The sequence below is a fragment of the Bemisia tabaci genome, chromosome 6 (assembly GCF_918797505.1).
Source record: "Bemisia tabaci chromosome 6, PGI_BMITA_v3".
NCBI classification, from domain to species: Eukaryota; Metazoa; Arthropoda; class Insecta; order Hemiptera; family Aleyrodidae; genus Bemisia; species Bemisia tabaci.
Genome location: NC_092798.1, coordinates 27453615 through 27471097, shown reverse-complemented (window position 1 = coordinate 27471097; position 17483 = coordinate 27453615). Strand labels below are relative to the sequence as shown.

Below are 17483 nucleotides of genomic sequence, written 5' to 3'. Positions count from 1 at the left end.
AACCACTTTTGAGCCTCTTGAGGTTCCGATAAAATGGTGTCCGCGAATATTACTTGGATTCAAATTACCTTTGCTGTCAATACTCGCGTTTTCTTGAAAGAAAAAAAAAAAAAAAGATAAGAAACTCTTCAAAGTGTAAATGAGAATGAAGTATAGACAATAAAAATTAGTCTCCGTTGCGTATGTTACTCACATGTAGTTCATGATCGGGGAGTTGGCGATATCCTCCTCGACTGGCTCGCCAAGCGGAGCGTTTTGGCAACATTTCTTGGGTTGGCAGTATGTGGGGACGCAAAACGCCGAGGACAGGAGCAATTTACAAATGAAAGGGGTGTTTATGAGCGTCATCCGAGCATAATTAACCTCCTCATACGCCGGCATTTTACGAGTAAATTCGTTAATTAGACCGGCGAGGAACTGGAGGCGCGCGGAAAACGAGAAAGTTGGCATGAGCCAAGTATCAGGGCTCCATCACAAAATGGTTTGTTTTGCAAATTGTTTCAACGGCGCGGGGCACTGTCTCCGATGCTCGTCAAGAACCGCGTAAATCAAACGGAAACCTCTCGCTGATCCGCGGTTTTCGCCGAGGGTCACAGCGTATGCACCGGGTCGGGAACAAAAATGAGTCTGCATCGACGTCGACGGTACCACCCTTTGCCCCCCCCCCCCCCCCCCCGCGACTTGGCCCTTCTCGGGGCGGCTATATTCGAATATGTACGTTTATTCCTCAAGAGGCCAATTCTCGGGTCGTGCCATAGCATGGGACCCGACTTTAAAGGTATGTCGTTCGCCTCCGCCGAACGGAACTTGACAGACCCTTTGGCGCCGCGCCAAATCTCCGCTCCCCGAATAAATCGCCCGCTTTTCTTACCTAACCCCTAAAACGCTTTCCGTGCGGCTCCGCGTAAAATAAAAGTTTTATGCGACTTGAGCAACTTGTTTGGGGGGATTTCGCAGTCAGCGTTGCTCCCAGCAGTCGCCGGGCGGGGGAATATAATGTATCGGGCGGGTGTGCGAATCCAGGAGGCCTCTTTTTTGAGCGGAGTGAACACGGGCTCTCTGGTTTTCCCACTTGGTTTTCATTTACCACTTCATTGAGAGACGGACGGGTGAGAAGGATGTGGTATGCTTGTATGACCAACGGCGCACAGTGGATCGAGTCAATGGGGGAGTCGGACAAAATTTGAAAACTTTACACGCTTATAACTCCGTTTATACAAGACTTTGAGGTTCTAAAAGTGATTCCATTGGTTTCCTCGTGAAATTTGCTTCCAGTAGCACCCCTTAAAGTACAAAATGTAACGAAATAAACATTAAAATTATTAGTTTTAGTCAAAAATTTCATATCCGACCTTTCTAATCGACTCGATCCACAGTGCGGCGCGGCGCACAGTGGATCGAGTCAATTAGAGAGGTCGGACATAAAATTTTGTGACTGAAACTGCCAATTTTTATGGTTATTCCGTCACATTTTTAATTTCAATGGGTGTTTCTAGAAGAGAGTTTCACGTGAAAACCAACAGAGCCACTAACAAAATCCCAAAGTTTTGTATAAATGGAGTTATAAGCTTTTAAAGTTTCCAAATTTTGTCCCATCTCTCTCATTGACTCGATCCACTGTGCGGCGGCGCACCATGTCTCTAATATAGGAACTCCGTAAAGAGACTGATTGAGCCATTTTTTGCAGAAACAACGTATAAGCTTTGCAGTGCTGCTAAAATTGAGCGTATTTGTGCTAAATGGAACTAGAGACGTATGGAATAAGTGGGATGAGCTCGTAAAAGCTGCATACGAAACAATGTAAAAATGGGACGGGATTCCTTTTGGGAAAATGGGAAAATCGTATTTGACATTGAATCAAAAGGAACTAAGCGCCAAAATAGGCCAACTCATGAGCCGCGGGCATGTCTCAAGAGAGTTGCAGGCAAGGCATTTCTTGGTTGCAGTGTCTCAAAATCGTTACTGCTAGTTTATATTTCAGAGAGGGAACCATTCAGTGAATTTTCTGAATTTTTTTGTTTTCAGCACGGTAAAATCATTAGGAAAATTCAGTAAAAGTTTCGACGCATCCCATACAATTCCCTTCATTTATATAATAGGTAGATGAAATGTCAGCGCAGACTCTGGGACACTACAACCAATAAATGCTCTTTCTTTGATCATCACTTCAATATTTACCTCAAACCCATCCTTAATGCAACTTTCCTTAGCCAAATTTTTCCACCAAAAAAAGCTATTTTTAAAAAGGTCCAATGTAGATATGAATGGTTCACATAGTGTTGTTCAAATAACCGCGGATCCGTGAAACAGATATAGATATTTGATCATCCCTTGTAGAGTTGTATGTGCCGCCTCGTGTTCGAAGTTCCCGATTCATTAGTCACTTTTAAGGGTCCGTATTAGAAACAACTTGGTCGGCGAAAAATCTTCCGATAGGAACAAATCCTTTCTGTTGTAAAAACAGATTTTGCGGAAACTCACAAACGGATGCTTCATTAGTACCGGGAAGCTGTAAAGTTGTTCAGTGCTGATACCAACAAAACCAAGGGTTCATCGTTACTCTGCAGTTCCAATAAAGGACCGATGGGGGTGGGTCAGGATTACGAAGGCGCTCTGATGCCAGATAGCTCGTATATTTTGGATCAAATCCAACATAAAGTAACTGTCCAACATGAATTAACGTTTATACGAAAGCACTGTCGTGGGAAATGTCTTAATTGTCGCTGGGAACGTTAAAGTATTACGTATGCTACTTAACGTGAATGGGGTCAAGCCCAATCAAACAATACAATTTTTCAATCTAAATCATTTTTCGGCTTCTTTGCAAGCTATTCCAGTCTTTCTCTAGAACATTGGTAGGGGAGTGGGGGAGGGTCCAGGACAATCTTACTAATTCCAAAGAGGAGATGAGAGATTGTCTTTTGGGTATCCTTGAGGGGGTAAAAAAAATCGTTAAATCGCCGTATTTAAGCCGCATTCTAGGTCAGAACAAAAAATGAAAATTATTGAATTAAAAAAATCTTGATTCTCCATTTCACTTTATTGAGTAATTCGACCATCTTCCCATGAAGAGGTTTCAAATTGTCGCAAGTTGGGGGTGCGTATGTGTGTGTGTAATATACACATACAAAGCAGGCAAATAGCAATCACCGACACTATGCTGGTGACAAATACTTAGGAAGATACTATTTAGAAATAAAACAATAAGAATAGAGAAGTTATCATTTTGCCTTAAGTTGAAATGGACACTTTTTTCTTCCTAAATGCGTAATTGCAACTGGTGCAAACGGTGTATAAACGGTGTGTAACGGTGTGTGACGGTGGTCCAATTAGGTTCGGGTCAGATAGGCAACTAGAAGTCTAGAGAACAAATACTTCAAGTTATGATCAGACTTGTGGTCATAATTTACGAAATGAATTGAAGAAGAAAAGAAAATACAAAGCAAAAATTGGCAACACTGTGACGAGATTCACCGACAGTTGTTTCTCTCGCTCATTACTGCTAATCCCACCGCGGGCGGACCACCGTATAGCAGCCGACACAAAGTTAAAGTTCGAAAACAATTTCGCATCGTTCACATCGTCAGGAAAATTCTCCTGCATAACGAATGAACGCAACATGGTAGGCGTTGACGTTGGACGATCCGGTAGAATGTGCAAGTCTTAGGTACATACATATGATTTGGCGTCTTGGTGAACAGAGCAAATCAGGCGAGGGATTTTAAAATTGTGCGCCTCATTTGTGCCATGATATATTTGAAAAATGTTTGCGTTTTAAAAATTCTCAATAAAAATCCGTCGCAAGGTCCAGAAAACATGACTAGCCATTAGTTTCATGCCCACGCTAAATAAGTTAACGCACTTATGAGGGTCCATCATCTTGATTCTTGCAGTTAATCTCAATGCTGAAATTAAGGCAGCAGATCCTCTGTCGTGTCTATGCAGATGCTCCATAAAAGCATAAACTTACTTGGCATGGACATTCACAAAGGTTTGTATGGCGAACTCATTTACTCATTATTGCCTTCTATATATATTTCGCTATGTTTAGCAGTTTGCACCCTGCATCTGGCGTCAGATATTACTATCGTATAGTTGCAAATAGATGTAGCCCTTTTTTAGCCTGAGAAGACCGATTTTTCTGACATAGTTAGCTACAACACCATTACACTAAAATACGAGGAAAGAAATAATCAGACATGCAGCAATTTTGATCTCTCTGGCTCAAGTGGGCTCACCGGCTCAAGTGCGGTCAAGTTGGGTCAAGTGGGCTCAAGTTGACGATTTTTTGTTCTGAAATAATATCCAAATAATCAGAACTTAACAACTTCTGTAAACAAGAAGAAGACTGTGTGAGTATGGCCGCAAGATTGGCCGAATACAGCAAAAGTGAAAAATGACCACAACTTTTGAGTTATGGAATTTATCTTAATTCAGAAAACACAATATAGCATTTGATACCTAGACATGATGTCTAGGTGAGGATTTACATTTATCATTAATAAAAAGTAGCAAAAACGCCACATGTCAAAGATTTAGAATTTTCAAGTTTTATCTGGCAACACTGGATTCAGTCCAATTAGGAAAAAAACAAGGACATGGATCGAAAAGTATGCATTTATTGGGCGATAGGTCAAAAGAGGAAGGTGACTCGCCTTTTGTTTGTCGTGTCTTGCAGACAAGGGTCATCGACCGAATGTGCATGTTGAAATTATTTTCATTCAACTCCGCGACATTTCTATTCGGCGTGTATTCGAAAAGTACTCTCCTGTATCTTCACTATTCAAATGCATAGAGACTCATTTTTTCTGAAGTTCCAACTTTTCAGCCTGGACGTGCTTATTTTTTCTTCGGTTATCATCTTTTTACATTAAATACTAAGTTATCGTCCTAACAGGAAACTAAATATTTTGTCGTCGGATTGAGGTTGTTCAGGAACTTGTTAACTTTGGATTCGCTATTCAAATGAGGATCCGCTTCCAGGTAAGTTGCAGAATTACCTAACCATCATTATATTTCTGTAAAATAGAGGAATGAATGTTCAGTTAACGGTGAAAAACCTGCTCGATGTAAAAAAATCAATCTACTTATACGATAAACGCAAGAAAAAACTGAAACAAAACTCATGAGGATTCCAGGACCAAGGATTAAGAGCATAGGGACGAAGCTTGTCGCTAACATGATTTAAAGTGTATCTTGAGTACGTTTAAAAGGAAGTGGAAAAAGAAACGAGGTTAGATGGATGTCCTTTTTGGGTGAGACTCTGCTAAGTCTGTGCTTTTCTGATAATCCAGGCAGTGACTGCACCAGACGTAGATGACACCGATCATTCAACGCTCGCGAATCGTAGAGACGCACCAAAAAACAACTTTGAAAGTCACTTTTCCTCAACAACGAAACTGACTATTTGAGGTATTCAGAAATGCATTCCGAATGTGGGCTGCGAGGGGTGTAAGTGCATGGGAGTGCGGTTAACTTAGGATGAAAACATGGATGAACCTATTAAGTTAGGATGAAAAGATGGATCAACATATTAAGTTCGGATGATAAGGTGGATCAACTTATTAAGTATAAAGACACTGTAGGGTAGGAAGGAAGGGTGCGTGTAGCAATGTTAAATGGAATCATCTCTGGGATCAACGCATTTCGAGCGAGAACAAGAAGAGAATGTGCAAAAGTGTTAAAGGAAAGTATCTAAACTTGTAGATTTTCGAGTGGGTTCCTCCCGGAAAGAATTGGGGGGGTAGGTCCCGTAAAAGATTGGTGACAGAGAGTGGAGGAGATCAGAAGATGAAAATTGGCTGATGATCTGATGGAGGATATACCTAGGGGTCAGATCGCGAAGCTTCACTAAGTGGCTGTCATAAATATACGTTACGTCTTCTTGACTTGTTCACTTATGGGTCCAAAATTAAGTAGGCTCATGGTACATCTTACCATTATTTTTTTTCCACGAAAAAAAATTATTTTGAACGTGAGTCATCTAGCTGAAAGGATTTTACAACTGAGTGATAGGAATTTATGCAAGGCTTTTGAGCTTTCAAAGCTGCAATACAGTAAAATTGAAAGTTAACTAAAATGTGTTAGTTCAGTAACTGAGCAATGAATCATTTGTTATCACTTACCACTTTATTGCATTGACTATGAATTTATGTATTGCTGCCACTAACTTAAGGAACTATGGTTTAAAAACATGATCCTATTTCGACGACATAAATGCGGAAGTTGCAACACGTATGAATGACGGCTTGAGTGGGTAGGTGCGGAAAGGGATTGAAAGTACTTCAGGATTTCATCTCCCAGTAAGCTAGTTTTAAGGGTTGATAGGCGGATAGTCGTGAGAGTAAAAGAATCTTATCGCACTGGAAAAAAAACACATTATATCACATTGGATTGGAACACAATGGATTGAAGTCAAGATTCTTGAAAAAATTGACAAGAAAAAATACTCTGGATTCAATCGGATTTTTGCTTGAATCAAAACGAAATCCGCTTAAATTAAGAGGCTTGATTCTTGATTTGAGCTAGATTCTGATTGGATCAAGAGTACTTTTTCTTGTGGATGTTTTTAAGAGTCTGGACTCTAGATCCAATGTGGTTTTTTTTTCCAGTGCGCCGAAGCGCTCATTTATAAAACCTACTTGTTTCTGATTTCATCTCCAGACTTTTAGTGACATGATTTCTTTTTTTTTCTGGGGAGGGGAGGAAAAGAGGGGAAGTGCTTCTTCAGTGTGGACTTACCTATTATGTGCTTGACTTCGATACGTGCTCATAAAGTTCCAAACAAATAATCAAAAACGAGATTTGAGGCTGCAAAAATAGTGAGGGCCCAAAAGTAACCATTTACATCTTCCATTGAGAGCAACGATTGACCATATCTTCGATAGCACCCCATTCTTGCTCCCTCCACGTGCCGATGCTCACCAGAGGTAAGGTAAGTGCCCATCAATCCCTACGTTTGATACCCGCTCTCCACGCTAAGTGACTCAGAGATGCAAAATGGCGGCTGAGGAAAAATGAAGAAAATGCTCAGGGAAATGAGGTCGAGATTCCGGGGTCGACGCTCGGGCCGGCTGATTATTGGGTCATTTGCGGAGGTGGAGCTGGACAACCATGAGTCAAATTGCTTCATGTAGGTCTCATTTACATTTGCTTGAGGAATCTAATCCATTGTGACGCAAATTCAAATTGCTATTCGCTCGCTCGAAAAAAAAACCAAAAAAACTTTGACTCCCCTCACCTCCCTGCTAAAGCTCCGGGACACACCTTCTTGTGGTTCTAAGAAAGGGGGCCCCAAAGAAATGTAGGACAATTTTTTTTTTCATACGATTTCAGTGCAAGGTCAAATTATTTCCGCTGTTTACTGCTTCTCTTAATTTTTTTTCTGTCTTGAAAGAGGCGCCCTCTTTAATGTTCTCCTGCTTCTTCTTCTCCTTTTTCGTGAAACATGGGTAAATGTTTGTTTAATTTGGGTGAATAACTTCTGTACACATTCCTCACCAAAAATGTTGCATTGAAACGCGAGAAATGCATGTAAAGGTAGATATTATATTACAAGAAATATCTACGACTAACATACTCACCTGGCACCCAATGGAAAATATGATTGATTTAATGTGTTATTTTTCTCTTTATTTTCTATTCATAATTTAAGCGATTTCTATTAGGCGAGGGTAAGTTCAAAAACTCATGAGCCTTGGTTTTTGTTGGGCACGCAGAACGCTAGGACTCATGAGTTTTTGGACTCAAGCCCGTCCAACAGAAACCGATTCAATTGTAGTACGTACAGATTGTTGGTATACAAAAATGAGGAAAGATGATAATATTTTCTGATAATAACTATAAGGTCAAAGGACATTAAGGCATATTTTTGCACCATTTTCACCCAGCAGGATAGTATACTCCACCGCCACACCGAGTTATGACAGCGTGTAGCCGCGAGCACTGAACACTGCTTTATGAGCTTGAGTGACCAGAGCGCCTTCAATTTTTAGTTTGCAGCACGCATGTCTACAGAGCACGAATAGTTGCATCGAGGCGTTATTACCGACAGCATCCCCCTTTGATCGGATTCCAATACTGAAGCATTAAGAAAAAACCGCGTATGAACACTCGAACGTTGCCAAACTTTCTCCAGTTAAATACGAATTTCCTGGAGAACTCGTGAGCTTACATTATATAAAGGTTTTACTGTCCAATTCAATGTAATGATTGTAAAAAATTCAAGGAAATATATTCCTGATTCTCCGAAAAATCAAGTTTTTTCAGAAAAATTTGGCAACGTCTGAATCTTCATACCACCATTTTTCGCCGCGGCAAATTTGCTTTGGTGGCAGTCAAGCTTACCATGAATGGTCGGGGACACCCTTCACAAACTTTGCAACGCTGTATCATGCAACAGTTTTTACACTCAAGTAACAACTGTTGTAACAAGTTGTAACTTTAGAAATCGTGCTCCAGAATCTAAAGGTAAGGTGGATTTCAGTTGCTTCTTAACCCTAGGGAACTTCAAAATAATAACATTTTTAACTGTAAGAAGTGCAAACTTTGCAGCACTGTATCATCAAAACGAACTTTGAACTTAAACAAAAGCTTACATAGGGATATTATTTAATCTTCGGATGGATTTGAAAGAATTTTGCGCGTTTCCAGAAAAAAGGGAGCACTTTTTTGATAAGCTCTTACTGCCATGCAATCCAAGTTTTGGAGTAGCCATCCAAAATCTTTGAAAAGAAACTAAGAGACTCATGATAGCTCTCGAACTCTTTGGTTAATCAAAGTTCGATTCCTACACCAAAGAGCTCAATTACTTGAGCCGAAAAGTTGTCGAGCTATATTTGCACCGAGGTCTGTAAATATGAGATTTAATTGTATCATCTGGCATGAGAAAAAGTACGATCAAAATCTTAAGAGCTCAAGAATTTTATCATCAAAAATTTAAAAACAGCATCTTGATATCACTGTCAATCGAAAAGGCAGTTCTACAATTTTAGGAGTCTTATTATTTCACTTTGAAATCGGAATTCAGCTGTCGCATTCGAAATACCGATTGATTGTATTGATTATTTTGAAACCAATCAGAGATATGAGACATTTATTTTGACCGTTCATTTTCAGTGTAAGGGGTCTGAGTCCTGTTTTGGTTATCCGTAACCGTTCAGATCACCAAACCACTGATACACTGTTCTAGTCAATACCTTGCATAATATAGAGGAGAACCGGTTTTATTTTCAAGGCCACTGTCAATTCATCAAACAAAAATGCACCAATTGCTCGTCACGATGATTTATGCAAAATTTTATTGCATTAGTACACAAAAGGCAGTTCAACTGATGGGTGCCCGTATTTTACATCATCGTGGGGACGAAAAGACGCAGATTGGGGCGTGGGTGCACCTGAAGTTTCCTAGGTCTTTTTTGAGTTACAAGTTGATATTTCAGTTATTTTTATCGCGAATTTCTTCTACCGCAATATATTGCTTGTGTGCTGTTTTCGATTTAATCATCTTTGATAGACCACGAGACAGGATAACTCGCATCGTCATGCGAAAGTCAAGTTCCGTAAACCTATCTCTGTGTGGACAAGGCCTTTCATTTATAAGAAATGAACGAAAAAATTATGGAAAAATAAACATGGTTTAATAAGTTTAAGTTCCGCCACCGCGCCGACCGCACTGTGTTTGGCGCATTGCGCGAAGTATCCGGTGTGAAGTGTCAGTCTAGTAGGCGCTATGCGTTTCACGCCGACCGCTGCTGACCACACTGTTTGAAGCAATGCATGAAGTATTCATGCAGTCTTGTGGGCGCTATGCGTTTCACGCTGACCGCTGCTAACCGCACTGTTTTTGACGCAATGCGTGAAGTATTCATGCAGTCTTGTAGGCGCTATGTGTTTCACGCCAACCGCTGCTGACCGCAGCGCACTACGTTTGACGCAATGCATGAAGTATTCATGGAGTCTTGTAGGCGCTAATATGTGTTCCATGCTGACCGGCGCGCAGAGGGTTTCTTATCAAAGTTTCTTATCTCAAGTCCTCATCATCATTGCTCTCTGCGCCACGCCGCTCCAGACCAAATTGCGTGTTTGGTTTCTCTCTCAACTAGACTAATGAAAGGTACTGTATCCTGCATCACCGAAAGACGAACAAATTGGAAATTACTATACTTTTACTCTCAGGAAATGAGAAATTTTGTCGCCTTTTCTCGTTTGTAATTTTTTCTCTGAATCCGATTTTTCTTTTTTTTTTATTTTTTTTATTATTTTTTTGATACCTACATTTGAAAAAATTGCAAAATTTGCCGCCCCCTAAATTTGCAGCCATGGGCCGCGGCCCATGTGGCCACCGCCTAAATCCGGCCCTTCTGCTTAAGTCAATATTTTTGATGAATCGTAGAAAAACGGCGTTGCCAAAAATTAAGAATTGCAACTGATTGGCTCTAAGAGCCGTAATGCAACCGAGGTGTTAAACCAAACTTCCTAGCACATGCGAGCAATAATTTCCGGAACCTGGTTTTTCCCCGCTTTCCAAGCAAGGAAAAAGCAACGAACAACCAAAAAAACTACACACTAAAAAAAAACGCCGGCTTTGAAAGCTTTACTCGTGGGCTATAAAGACACACCGTCCGTTTCGGGCTCAGAAGTCGAAAGCTCCGGGTGTAGCACCCGTTGCTCTAACCTCTGAACCTGTAGCGGTAAAAGCTGCGGCCCCGGCAGGGCCCAGAACTTTCGGTTTCCTATGCCCGAAACTATCGCCTTCCTGTGCCCGAAACTTCCGACGTTTGTGCCTGGAGCGGACGGTATTCTACATCGTCCGTAAATTTCCAGCGCAGGAAGAGCTTGGTTGCAGGAAACCGAGGATACGGTACTCAGAACCGGAATTACGGTATATGGTTACACAAACCGAATAGCAAGGCCGGTATAGAACACCGTACCAGGGCTGCCGATCCGATTATCTACTTTTGTGCCCACAATTACTCATCGGACTTTTTTCCCCTCACCGATTACCCACCGGCTCCAATTTTACTCACACTTTACCCACCGACTCCAGCTTTACCCACTTTTACCCACCAACAACACCCAACTTTACCCACGGTTACCCACTAGCCTCAACTTTACCCACCGTTTACTGCCTAATTTGAATTTTCTTAAGGTTCTTTATTTGGATTTTAGTGACGAAGAAAATACCCATGGATTACCCATCGTTACCTGGATTACCCACGAATTACCCATTACCCACTGGAGTTTAAAATACCCACGAAATGGGTAATTACCCACGAATCGGCAGCCCTAGCCGTACGCACCATTTACGGCTCATATGACCGAACATTTCTTCCTCAATGCGGACCTAGATCTAACCACACACCTTCAAAAATTCGCGCACACACAGCCTAAACGCAATGTTGTGTAATGCTTCAGCACGCACTTTTCGAACGTAACATGACAACAGAGCCGCGGATCTTTGACCAGGGATGTGTCAGCGTCAGCCGGGGCCGGTTGGGGGGCGGGGGGGGGGGGGGGAGTCGGGGCGGAAATGAGCCCGAACCTATTGCATACGGAAATAGAGGCGGTCAGGTCGCGCAATTAAGTCGCCGCTACTGCGCCTCGGCCGGGAAAGCCTCGAGAAAAAAAAGGCAAAGGGCCCCGAAAAATGCCGATTATAAATTGAAATTAGCCGGCTCATCGCAACATGCAATCGGCGGTCAGGATTCGGCCGCTCTTGTTCCGCGCTTGTGCGACTGTGATGTTACCCCGACAACCCGAGCTCGTGTGTGAATGCCCTCCGGATTCTCACCTCGACCGTTGAAGGTAAATTGCTTCACTGATCTATCCCAACTCCGAATTCCATCGCCGCACCGCGCGGGACGCAAAAAAAACGCGCCCACCTACGTTCCATCGGTGTTTCCTGTTTAAATTCGCTGCACTGTGCATAAAATTCAGCAGGAAAAGTCTTTGTCTCCGGGTGCGTTCAATCACCTCAGCGGGGAGGGCTCTCATCGTTAAAGGTCGTGGGAGGGATTTCGGATTAGGGTCGGGTCAAACTTTCCATTTGATTATTTTCTGTGATAGTAAAAAGTGCAATTGTGAGAAAATTTTAACTGGAGTGCTTGCGATATAAAGAAAGACAGGCTGAATGGTGTCTTATGGTATAGGTAATTAACATGGTAATCACTTAAGTTTTAGAGAGGAAACATATGTTTTGAATTAAAGAAAATATCAATTTGTCCCTTTTTTTACTGATAATTTTTTTTAAAAAAAATGGAAATTTTTTGCGGCGAATTTGTGTTTCGCAAAATGCAGGTATGATTTTGTTGCAAGTAGTACAATGGAAAAGGCCCTAATTATTGAAAGTTATCAAATTTTACATTTGCTTCGTTACATCTGAAAATTAAAAGAGACCTGCCGAAATTTTTAAATGACTCAACGTCACACATGAAGTAGTCGGTAATGTAGACGTTTTAGGTGGCGAATTGGTGTTTCGGAAAAACGCAGGCATGATGTTGTTGCGAGTAGTACATACAATGGGAAGGGCCCCAATTATTGAAAGTTATCAAATAAATTTGCTTCGTTACATCTGAAAATTAAAAGAGCACCTGACGAATTTTTAAATGACTATAAGTCACACATAAAGTCGTCAGTAAAGTAGACGTTTAACCATGTGACAATATGACGTGTTAGGAGGCTGACGTTTTCGGACGCGAATCGATTTCACATTCTATTTTGCAATAATTGAGCCAGTCCTTCCGCGCGAGCCGTAAACAATAAGTTCAATGCTCTCGCTGTTGTCAAAAGCCTCTGGCCTCGGACGTTGGATCTGAGATTTCACATCCTCATTTTCCGCGATAATCTTGTTTCCATCACTTGTCACTCGTCACTCTCGGACATCTCAATACATATAGAGATCAATGTGTTCGGGGATTTTATCTATCGAATCTCACTAGTTAATTGATCATTTACTTATTCAATATTTCAAATCAGTGATTTGTTATGAAATTGTTTGTTTCGGCCGGAATTTTATTCAGAATATTTATGGTGAGTGATATACTAGTCTATTTTTTTCCTCTTAAATGAAATTGAATGAATTGTTTCAAGAGATGCCAAGCACTGAAAAAAGCTGAATTTATCAGAAAATTTTCGGTGAACGGTAACTGTTCTTGGCGCATTCAGCAGTTTTTAAGAAGAGCTTTGTGGCCAAGAATCTGAATTTGTTGGGTCCTTTAACAGTGGAAGACGGAAAATTTTTGGACCTTGCAGTTGAGCTTTTTTCGCAAAAAATTAATAAACGGAATTCAGCCTATGACCCTAGGATTATTTTTTTGGCAATAGAACGGGGTTTTAACGTTAGTTTTCGAAGAAGAGCATTCAATAAAGAAGTTGATCAATCATAAGGCACCAGATGAAGTCATTCATAAAAATTCTTGGGTTTTAAGTTTTCAATGAGCTGTTGAATACATACATGCCATTCACATTAAATCAAGTGAAGGGAGTTTGGAGGTATCTCTACACTAATACTAAGTCGGTTTTTACGTTTTTAAAACAAATGTAAGCGTGCATTCTTGAGGTGCAATGATGTAAAGATATAGAGTGTTGAATTATAAATTTTCGGTTCGAACCAACTAACAGTTTAATTTACTTACATAATTTACGAACATTAAGTCACACCAGCCGTAAATTTTTTTAACGCATAAATAATTCAATTGCGGCACCTGCCACTTAGGAAGGTTAGTCTTTGTTGATCGTAGACTCTGAAGTCATAAAATCGCCAAAAAAACGGATTTTTTTAAAGCTTTCTAGGATATTAATTGATACCGCATAACCTGCATGCCACACTCATAAAATTGCCTTTAAAATAACCGTTCGATATTAAAGTTAAGAATGAGATATTTGAAGCACAAAATTGAAAAATGGAATGCAATTAGAAGGTCAAGGTTTTTAAGTGTTCTTTTTGACTTATATACGTCCAAATAACATTTTAGGTACAAACAGCACACATCTTATAGAAATATTATTCGTGGCTTATCTATTCCGCCATGCTAAGGAAGAACGCCGTATGAACATTCAAGAGTTGCCAAATTTCCGCGAATAAACCACATATTTTTTAGGAAAGTTAAGTGTATTTTTCCTTAAAATTTTCAGATAATTTGGATGAAATTGCGGAAAAATTGTCTGAAAAATTTAAAGAAAAATATTAGCAACTTTCCCAATCAATTCGTATTTAATCGAAGCAAATTTGGTAACGCCTGAAGGTTCATACGGCGTTTTTCCTAAGCACGGCGGTATTGTTCCCTGTCTGTTGATAGATAGCTCTTGCAGGCAAGTTGATCTGGTTTTACATTACGACAGTAAAATCAATTCTTGCCGTGTTATATAAAGAAGAAGAAAAAACCCGTCCATCTTCAAATTAGGATCGTCTGGAGTAATTCTTGCCTTTAAAAAACTAGAGCTTGAAAGCCATAATAATACTTCATAAATTTGATTGAACGTCTAGTTTGTGCGGCTGTGCGCCTCGTCAACGATTAAGGTCAACAGTCTCTGGGCTGATCAGTGTGTTAGACGAAGAGTCTATTGGAGTGAAAAATGATCTTGGAAAATTTTATTCATTCATTAGTGCCATCGACCGAATAGTGGTTGTCGTAAAAAAGCGCGTTTTTTGTCGTATAATGCGGGAGAATGTTTTAGACCATGCCTGGTAAACTATACCGGTTACTGAGGAACAATCTTGCTAAAATTACTACAATGGCATGTGTGTTCAAAAATTCCGTGCATGGCGAATCATACAAGTATAACTTGCTTTCCCTATGATCGGAAAATGGAAGCTATTGAAAAGGAGAGAGGTGAGGTTTTATTGAAAAAGTAAGAGGGGCGGCAAATTTTTCCAAGATCCATTTTTTAATCGATAGATACTCACTTTGATGAAAAAAAAAATATTGAAAACTACTATAATAGTTGGTTTAATGTAATTAGACATGCTTACTGAAACCGAATACTTAAACCATTAAAACCTAAATGAGAGTATAGAGGAAATTTCAATTCAGCTCCTGATAGCAAAAAATTTCAGGTGAATCGTGAGTGATCAATTAATAGCGCAAATTAGCCCAGTTTCTGATTTTTGTCTTGATCATTAGCTTTTTTCAAGAGTAAATCATTCTGCTGAATGAGTATCGACTTTTCCTGATTTAGGGACGGTTCTAGGATTGCTCCTTCCTAGTTCCTCATTTTGGCACGCAGCGTTTGCCCTTCCTCCTCTGTTAATTTATTCATGGATTGCACCGCAAGCGATGGTAGGCAGGCGGAAAAAAATCGACTGCCCATTGCCCAGTATCTAGAATATGCATGCACCATCTAGAAGCATGCCATGCTTCGATCGCCACTGGTTTTTTATAAAAATTTGTCGTTTATTTATTTTTACCATCTGGATATATTATTTAAAAAAATTTCGCGAGAGCGTGTCTCACTGTCAATATGAAAAATACAGTGAAAGTGAAATATTTGAAAAATTGCGGCTAAAATACGTGTCTCTCTGGTTTTATTGCTTGATCAAGGTAGTAAAGTGTACCCAAAGTTTAGCCTTTTCCTGACTTTGTCAAAAACTGATGGAAACAGTTAATTTCAACTGACCATACATCTCCTAGAAATGTTCTGGGAGTATTTTTACATGAGTGAACAAAAATCACAGATAATATTTTTTTTTTAAAAAAACAACAGTTTTTCATTACTGTTTTTTTTTTTTAAAAAAAAAATAAAAAATTAGAGTAGATTTGCAGTGTCTCAATTGGACCTGCAGAAAGGAACCAAGTCATATTAGTCATTGCCAAATTTAACAGGACAATTTAATTTTATATCAGAGAACGCTTGTGCGGATTTATTTCAAAATTTTAAGGGATTTGCTTCGCAGTATGCAAAAAATTCATTAAACTTTCCACAAAAATTTGCACAGCCGTTTTCGTGTAAGAAATTAAATTGCCCAATTAAATTTTGCAACAGCTAATGTGTCTTGGTGCCTTTCTGCTTAACGCGGTCAACTTGAAGATACTCTTTTTCGACTTCAGGCAACGACGTGCATGTAGGACTCAGGGCTCTATGAATGCGAAAGCGGCGGAACTCGCAAGTTTTCGTCCGTTTGAAAAGATGTGTATTAATCGATGTATATATCGACAATACCTATCTGTCCATCGATTACTCATAATGGATTTAAATATTAGTAATCATCATTACCAATTGCGAGAATCGCAACGGTGCATCCGTTGTGTCATGGAAAGTCAAACTTGATTGAAGCCTCTGGCCAGACTCGAATAAAATTCACGTGTCAATGACCTTAAAACTGTGGCTTTGAAGGTAGGATAATATGTAAATGTTTGTCAACAGTTGAATCTCATATTGAATTAAGGCCCACTGAAACGTCATTATTCACGTCTAGTGACCGTAGCTTGCGCGATAAGTCTTGAGTGTTTCGTCATCATTTACGTTTGCATGTTGAGCCCGCTTCTCTGCAGCTATTTCATCAAATGAAAGAAGATCAAAATAAAGTAAAACGTAGATAAAACTTACACTCCACAGCCCTCGTTTGTTCCTTTCACTAATTTTTAAATGCAGATTGACCGCAACTTGTCATGCTTCTTATACTACTGCCATGAAGACTCGCAAAAAATGTGTCGTGCAGAAAAGGAACAAGGATGAATATGTAAAATACGACTGGGCAACTACTTTCTCATTTATTGACCACTTAAAATTGGAGATCTAAATAGGAGTGAAACACCAATTTTTGAGATTTTAAAAATATTTAAACTGGTGGACTTGCATGGGTAAGAAGTACGATTTTGTCCAGGAAGCAACTTAAAAACTAAACTGTGGAAATTTTAAAAGCGGTGGATAGGAGGCCAGGGATCCTAGGATCGGAATAGAAGTTAAAGCGTTACTCAGGTGCCATTATGTCGATTTTGTATATAGATAGAAAAACTGCGTGGATAATTAAAATCGACTAAATAAAATTTTCCAATCCATAATACATTCCCGCATACACATCATGCACATTGTTTTATCAAAAATTGTGTCGCGTAACCACATGGACTCATCCATGCAACTTAACCATTCTTAATCAACGATGGGGCTCTGAAAATGAAATGCGTGATACAACTATTTCAACTCTCAAGTAGCATAAATTGCATAACCGCCCTATTGAAGGAGCGCCCAGTTTGTCCCTATTTCTTGCGCAATTAGAATACGAAAGCAACTTTACAGAAAATGCGCACAGTTTTAAAATTGTTTGTGGAAATTGCTTGCAACAGGCATGAGACTATACTTTCATTTTGTAATTTTTGTATCACCTACTGTGGTTCAAAATATTCAACTTTGCGGAAGTATTTTTTTCTGATTCTCTCGCTTTTCTCATTAGACTCAGACCTATACCGTATCATAGAACGTACCATTTCTGAGATGTGCGTGGAAAAAAACTATGAATCTTTCTCCTGATTTTCACAGAGTGAATT

General features: G+C 39.9%; 1 protein-coding gene across 2 annotated transcripts in view; it reads left to right on the top strand.

Annotated features, from left to right (window-relative positions):
- The first annotated feature begins 11669 nt into the window (after window positions 1-11669).
- The window catches only part of LOC109033614 (very long chain fatty acid elongase 7), a 34278-nt gene continuing 28464 nt past the window's right edge, over window positions 11670-17483 (top strand). Inside the window, exon 1 of one of the 2 annotated variants that reach the window (XM_019046308.2) lies at window positions 11670-11805. The gene's annotated coding sequence lies outside the window, so the exon portion shown is untranslated. Of the gene's footprint in view, window positions 11806-12826; window positions 13030-17483 lie in introns of those variants that run through there. The other variant, XM_019046307.2, reaches the window with a different exon arrangement.